This window comes from Heliangelus exortis, chromosome 5, assembly GCF_036169615.1.
Source record: "Heliangelus exortis chromosome 5, bHelExo1.hap1, whole genome shotgun sequence".
NCBI lineage: Eukaryota > Metazoa > Chordata > Aves > Apodiformes > Trochilidae > Heliangelus > Heliangelus exortis.
The window spans coordinates 17,308,529-17,315,739 of NC_092426.1; the positions used below are offsets into that span (position 1 = coordinate 17,308,529).

General features: G+C 46.4%; 1 long non-coding RNA gene and 1 other non-coding gene across 2 annotated transcripts; one reads left to right on the top strand and one right to left on the bottom strand.

Moving 5' to 3' along the window:
* Positions 1-267: 267 nt before the first annotated feature.
* Positions 268-2,498, bottom strand: LOC139796702 (uncharacterized). Its single transcript, XR_011726106.1, has 2 exons — positions 2,288-2,498; positions 268-590 (listed from the first exon to the last, which is right to left on the bottom strand). It is a non-coding gene; the product is annotated as an uncharacterized lncRNA (long non-coding RNA).
* A 645-nt stretch (positions 2,499-3,143) lies between these two features.
* On the top strand, positions 3,144-3,216 carry TRNAT-UGU (transfer RNA threonine (anticodon UGU)). The gene has a single exon. It is a non-coding gene; the product is annotated as a tRNA-Thr (tRNA).
* The last annotated feature ends 3,995 nt before the right edge of the window (positions 3,217-7,211 follow it).

Sequence of the window (7,211 nt, forward strand, 5' to 3'; positions counted from 1 at the left end):
AGGAAATGGAGGGTTTTCCAGCTCAAGCACTGATGTACACTTAGTGAGGGAGTGATTGCTGCAATAATAGATTTTGGTAGCTTAAATTAGACAACTTTTTTCAGACTTCATATTCAAAGAATCACCCTTTGTTATAAAAATATGGGAAACCCAGTAATATTGAGGTGAAATAGGAAGATGTGTTTAAAGAAATACAACTAGATAATGTTTTGTCTCTGAAAATTGGAGGGAGAGATAAAATAGAACAATGCAGAGGAAAAGAAGAGGACTGGTAGGAATGCAAATGATTTATTGGTTTATTTGTTGATTCTTATTTCCATAGTAATCAGAGAGGGTTTTAGAGGTGATTTGTACATTCCCTAAAGTGGTGCAAACATAGGAACGAAGTGCCAGTGCATGAAAATTTTAAAGCACAATTGGCTCCACTGTAGGAACTGGGTCCATTCTCTTATCTTAAATTCAGACACTTCTGATCTTGTCACTCATTTTGGGATTAAATAAATGCTTGATCCTGATTCAGTATGCCAGCTACAGGGTTTTGGCACATGTCTTCATGGACCAAATGAAAAGCAGCCAATCTTGTTTTATTGCTGTGAATGAGCTTAGAATAAAGAGAGAAAAGGAGAGAAAAAGCCAAATCCACATTTTCAGTCATTTAACATGATGATAAGAGAGGTAAGAATTTATTTTTAATTATCATTGTGGATTTTTTGATAATGCTCCCTTTGAAGAACACAGAAAACGCTTTACCCTTCTCACTGATATGTGCTGCCACTTTCAGTTTTGTTCCCCACAAGCATCACAGCTGATGTATTTCTTCTTGTAAGTGAGGGAAGGTGAACATCTTTGACTCCAGCAGTCAGTCCCAGTTGAAGTGAGAAGGTAAGTGCCAACTGCCTCAGCTGTGCTGCCAGCTTTCAGATAGGTTTTGTACAATCCTGTCTGTGTGAGTTTCAGCTCCTAAAGAAAGTATCATCTGCATTCTGCATTGCTTTTTTCCAGCGCAGAATTGTCTGCTTTTCCCAGGTTGACTTAATCAGTGGAAATGCCCATTAGTTCTTGAGGACTGTCTTTCTGAAGGGTTTAAGCATTTTAAATACTAAACCTGTACAATTATTCTTGTTCAAAGAAGGTCCTTTTGTTCTCTAGCACTTCTTGCCCTAGGGGTGACAGGTCCATCCCAGCCAGGACTTTATAAAAACCTTACTGAAATCTTTTTTGTTAGTTAGGCCTGAGCAGTGATTTGCTGTAGCAAAAGAATGCAACAGAGGCTTAAGTGAACAGTATAGTAAAATGTAATCTTGTTATTTCCAGAGTTAATACAGAATTAAGAGGAAACTCTCTGTGGATTTTAACACTTATTTTCGCTGCATATTTTACAAAAATTTGAATTCATACCACGTAAGGAATATTATTCATTGGGTCCTGCCCCCTGTTGCGTTGTTCACCGTATCTACTGTCTAGCTGCCCACCCCATGGAGCTTTGTTTTCCAAGAGTTAACAGTAATTGTCCACAGTTTAATTTCAAATGTTACTGTTGTCATTTATTACAAACTATCAGGGGCTCATGGTGAGAAAATCCTTTGATGGGAAAACTCTTCAGGCAGAAATCACATATTTATACATCTAGCACCCACAGTCCTGCAGAATCTGATTCTGCTGTGGACTTTGGTGTTTATTTCCATTGTATAGTATTCTTTATAGTATTCTAAGCCAAGCCAGGTTTATGACCTATTCCACTGCATTCCTTTCCCAAATGCTGATCCAGGTTTGAAATATAAATTGCTACAGAATTAAGAAAAAGCCCAGAATATTGCATTCAGAAAGAAATATGAATGGAATTTTAATAATTTTATCTGCATGCAGTTAAAAAAAAAATAAGTCAGTAATCAGTCCAGCCACAGGTGAGCAAAACTCTTTGCAAGGCATCTTCTTCAACGTGTGTGACTGGAAGTGAAGATACTCAGCACCAGCAGCCTAGGTGTAGCACACCTTAACGGGTCTTGCTGCATTGCTGCTTTCCAACTTTTGGCTATTAACTTCAGCTTCCACTTTCTAGCTCTGAACCCCATAACCTCTGATGGTGAGAGAACAAGCTAGAAATCTCAGTGAAAATCTCATTTCAGTGGTGACCAGTATTAGGACAAGGAATAATGGGTTAAGCTAGAATATAGGAAGTTTCCACCTCAACGAGGGGAGAAACTCCTATACTGTGAGGGTGATGGGGCCCTTGACCAGGATGCCCAGAGAGGTTGCGGAGTCTCCTCTGGAGGCTTTCAAAACCCACCCGGATTGGGTGCATCCCTGTGTGGCCTGCCCTTGGTGATCCTGCCTTGGCCGGGGGTTTGGGCTAGATGATCCCCAGCGGCTCTTTCCAACGCTTAGCATTCTATGATTCTGTTATTCTGTGAGGTTGATGCTTAGCGTTGCCCGGGGAGGTCATGCAGCAAGTCGTGCTTCTGCCTGAAGTCATCGTGCAGCTCTGTCCTTCAGCAGCGTTTCTCAGACTTCCAAAGATGACCCAGCCTTTTCAGAAAAAAACACTGCACCATCTCACATAGCTTTATGGTGACGATTTTTACTGCTACCTTGTAAAAATCAAGCATTCGCCTACTGATTTCTCCGCTTGTGATTTTTGTTTAGTTTTTTGGGGGTTGTTTTTTGGGGTTTTTTTGTGGGTTTTTTTTTGTTTTGGGTTTTGTTTTTTGGGGTTTTTTTTGTTTGTTTGTTTGTTTGTTTTTTTGATTGGTTGGTTGGTTGTGGGTTTATTTCCATGTCTGGATGCGTCCATTTGCCCTCTGGTTTATTCTTCGATTTGCGACTGTCCCCGGGCCCTTTCTGCATCCGCACGCTCCCCACGCAGCCGCCGCGCTCAGCTCCGGCCTCTGGCGGGCGGGGCAGCGCAGCCGCCACCTTCCCGGCCCGAGGAGCGGCTGCCAGCGGGACGCGGGCTCCTCCCGGCGGCCGGGAACCCGCTCCGCAGCGTGAGGCTCTTCCCGACGGGTCCGGGGCGGGGTTCGGGTCTGGATCCGGGTCTGGGTTTGGGTCCGGGGGGCATGGCAAGAATGCGTGGGCATCGGGCTGCGGGCAGAGGAAGGCGGCTGGCGAGCAGTTTAACAATGCTGCGAATAAATGGGCGCGGTGGCTCCATAGCTCAGTGGTTAGAGCACTGGTCTTGTAAACCAGGGGTCGCGAGTTCGATCCTCGCTGGGGCCTCTGTTTTTGGGTTATTGTGTCCTGGGTGCATACCTGAGCACCGTCCCTCGTTTTGCGTTCTTTCGGTGGTGACCGACTAGAGAGTGCTTGCGTTTGTTTTTAAGAGTAACTCTTTAGAAACAAACATTTTGACTAAAAGCTAATTGCTAATGATAACATTGATCACCAAATTAACTCGTGGTCGTCCTTTTTCCTAGCAGGGAAGGTTGGAGGGGGTCTGGAAAATAAGCCTTTTGGGAAGCAGTGTGGGGATGTCTGAGTAAATATTTGTACAGCTCACATCACAATTTCCCTGATGGGAGCTTTGGCAAAATGCTGTTAAGGGGTTTAAAAGGAACAAATTGCCCCTGAGTGGAGAATAAGCTGGACAGGATTATCTGACTCTTCACAGCTTGTCAGGCAAGCCGAGCTGTGGGTTTTATTTCTGTGCTGGAGGCTGGACAGAGGAGGTGTAATAATTCTTTGCCATTTTTTTTTTTTTTTCCTCTTTTTTTAAGGTTATAGAAAGGCCTAGAAACCTCCACACAAATCCTCTTGAGCAGCACACTTTAAAAATATGCATTCAGGTTTTTTTTTTTTAGAAACTTTGGTAGCAAGGCATTTCACTTCTAGTGTTGCACTGCAAAACAGTATGGTAATCGTTACCGACATCAAGCAGGGAAATTAATACATACGGTTTGGTGAGAGGAAAGGACAACACCTACATTGCAGGTGCTGCGAGGGGCTCAAACGGTGGCAGAGCTGATGGGCACGCAGGTAGCTGCTGTAGGCTGTGGCTCAACAGCTTGGTGTGTCGAGAAAGAGGCGTGGGCTGTGGCACAGCATTGCGAGTGAAGCACTCCCGGCTCTCTTCACAGCTCCTCCCCAGCCTCCTTTCCTTGCGGAGGGTAGATGAAAGCTGCGGCGATGCACATGAGTTGCCATTGCCATGCTCAGAGGAGCGTGGGGCTGACAGGGTAGTTCCCCCTTATGGCAGGAGTTGTGCTACACCACGAGACCCAAAAAGCATTTGAATTTGCAGTGCTTTAGGGTTCTTCCACAGAAAAGTTTGCTTGGGATTGTTTCTTGTCAGCAGCAGTGCCTCCCTGTCCCAGCTGGGAAAGCAGTGATTGGGCCCTAATCTCAGTTTTACCAGATGGTTATCATCCTAGGCAGTTCCTCGGTTCAGTCCTCCCAGAGCTGTTGCAGTAGTTTCATGGAAGTGGTGGTAAAACCCATCCCTTGAGAGAATATTTTCTCTCCAAGGGATCTCGTGGAAGTCCAGGTACAGTGTTTCTCAGCTGTCAGGGAGCTGGGTTTTGCCATAACCAACCAGAGCATTATCAGATCCCTAGGATGCCACAGATGGCCTTAAACCACACGTGTGCTTATAAAGGCTGTGTATTTTGTTTAGTCTCCTGCAGGATCATCCAGAATGAACGTGCAGGAACTGTCTCTGCATCTTGGCCCAGCACAGCCCAGTGTAATCGGTGTCTGCCTTCGGGGGATGGGACGATGCAGCCTTAATGCTGCTGAGTCCCCACATCCACGAAATACCGCAGTACACGGAAGTGTTCGACTGCTCCCGTTTGTCGCAGCTCAATCTGAGCTGCCACGAAAGCTTTTCTAAGACGCAAGCAGGTTGCCCCGTGTGCCGTGATGGTACTTCGGGAGCTGGAGTGGGCGCAAAGCCACCACATGCCAGCACTTAAACTCCGCTCCCGTGTTAGTGCCCTCCCCATCGAGCCCTTGGCGTTCGCGGAGCGCGGCCGATGCCGCCGGAGGCCTCCAGAGGGAGAGCCAGCTCCTCAGAGCCGTCCGCTCCAGAGCCCTGGGGCTCGCCGGGCTGGGCTGGCTACGGTGGTCAGGGCCCAGGGGAGCGGCACCGCGGGCCGCTGGGCCTGGAAACTGCGCGGAGCGGGAGGTGGTGTCTGGAAGGGTCAGGAAGGAGAGGAGGCCGAGGCGACATAAGGGACAAGGGCCCACGGTCCTCCTTTAGGATCCGAAAATCTGCGTCTAAGATCCCCGCACCTACAAGTGCTGCCGTTGTGGGGCTGGAAGGGGTCTGAGCAGCCCCAGCAGCACCGCGGGGACCAAGTGCCTGCTGTGGGGGCTCGGGGTGAACCGGCCCGGGCTGTGCCTCGTTCGGCAGCCTCGACTCTCCCTTCAGAGCCAGAGGGCAGGAGCTTTGTGGCGTGCGGCCTGAAATTCCCAGGTTCTGCTGATGGGATTGGAGTCTGATTTTCCAAAGGGCTTGTTTTAAAGGGGCGGACGGGCTTTTACGATTGTTTAATGTCACATTGCACGCAGCGGATGGGGCTGGAGCTGACTCCGTGGAAAGCTGCGGACTCCTGGGAGCAGCGGGACACCTCGGCCCCAGAGCTGACCCTACCGCATCCCGGCAGGGCTGGGGATGGCCACTCCTGGAGGCACCGCTCCTTGCCTCTCTGTGGCACCAGCCCAGTGTCAGGGGACAGCGGTGTCCCTTCCCCAGCCTCCTGTGCAGTTGTGCGCATGGCTGTGGGGCAGCAGGAGATGCACCCAGGCCTCCTTTGAGCTGATTTTCCCTGCCTTCTCCATCCTCACGGGGCACCTACATACCATTCCTTGACCCCAGCCAAGGAGTGACCCCAAAATTTCCTCCATCCTCTGCAAGTGATATTCAGCACTCCATTTCTTGCTATAAATGAAGCTTATTAGTAGCTGTTGCTGGAAGTCAGAAACCTGTCAAAGCTTTGCTCAAAAAAGCTTGGGTCTGATGCTAAAGTCATTGGTGATATCATTAGAATATGACTTTGTTGTTTGTTTCTTCAAATTGTGGTAAGGGGCCTGGAAAGTACTAACTGTGTTTTCGGTTTGGACCGCTTCCAGCAAAGCCCCTGAGAATTTCCACTCTGTTTGGAAAGATGGATAACCTGCCATCAGTGAATTCTGAGGTGTTCTTGGGATACGTTTGGCTTGTTATGGTTTTTTTCTCTGGGAAATTTGTATCCATCTAGCTTTGTTCAGCAGCAGGAGATCTGACACAAGAAGAGGCTGTTTTCTTTATGAGTTTACTATTTTTCTTTCCAAACATGTAACAAAGATAGACATATCTAAGCATGGCTTACTGCAATATGGTATAATTTTTGACAATAAGAATAGGGAATTGAAGTCAATGCCTGTGAAACTGGCTTAGCCAACAGAGGAATAATGAAATAGAAACTCATTCAAAATTCTACCTGTTTTAATATTGTACAGATGCTGCCAAAACATCAAAAATGTCAAAGACAACACAATCTCTCTCCCACCAAACTCCAAGCACTTTAATAATATAAGATTAGTAAAGAATGTTTCCATTTGTTTTGTCAGAAAAGACATAAAGAAGTTCTAACTTGTGTTTCTGGAATTTCTGCAAGTTCTTCAAGTTTGATCACTTTGGATTTGTGCCACTGAGGCAAAGCCAAAAAGTGAAAGCTGAGACATTTTTCCTCACACAATGCAAATGCAGCCATCAAGTCTTCAATGAACAGTGAAAATGTCTACTTGTAATAATCTAAGGTGTTAACAGTAACACCAAAACAAAAAATGTGCTTGTCCTCTAAAGATATTATTTTTAGCGCTCTTCTAATTCTGTTGTTCTGTTTGCTAAAACAACATAAAAATTCCTTCTGCATGACGAGCTGTCATGTTCCAGGCTTTTCCGGAATGTTTCCCACTTTGATGACTGACCATTAATTTTGATAAGTGTGAGTCTTGGTACTTTGTGTACAGTTCCTTTTGTAGAGTGTCATTAACACATTTGCAAGACTTGTTTGATGGTGTCTAGAAAGAAGCCTAAATGTCACAGTCACTAGCTATATATTGATCCAGTCTGGGATATCCTGACTTCCAGACAGATCTGTCTCCTTGCCCCTTTTCCTCCTCCACTGTCAAGAAATCTCTGCCTTTTAAAAGAAAGTAGTTGAAATTCTGCTGTTAAGACCAGATGCAGGCCAGATGTATCACCAGCTGAACTGGGAGCTCTGTGCTTCAGG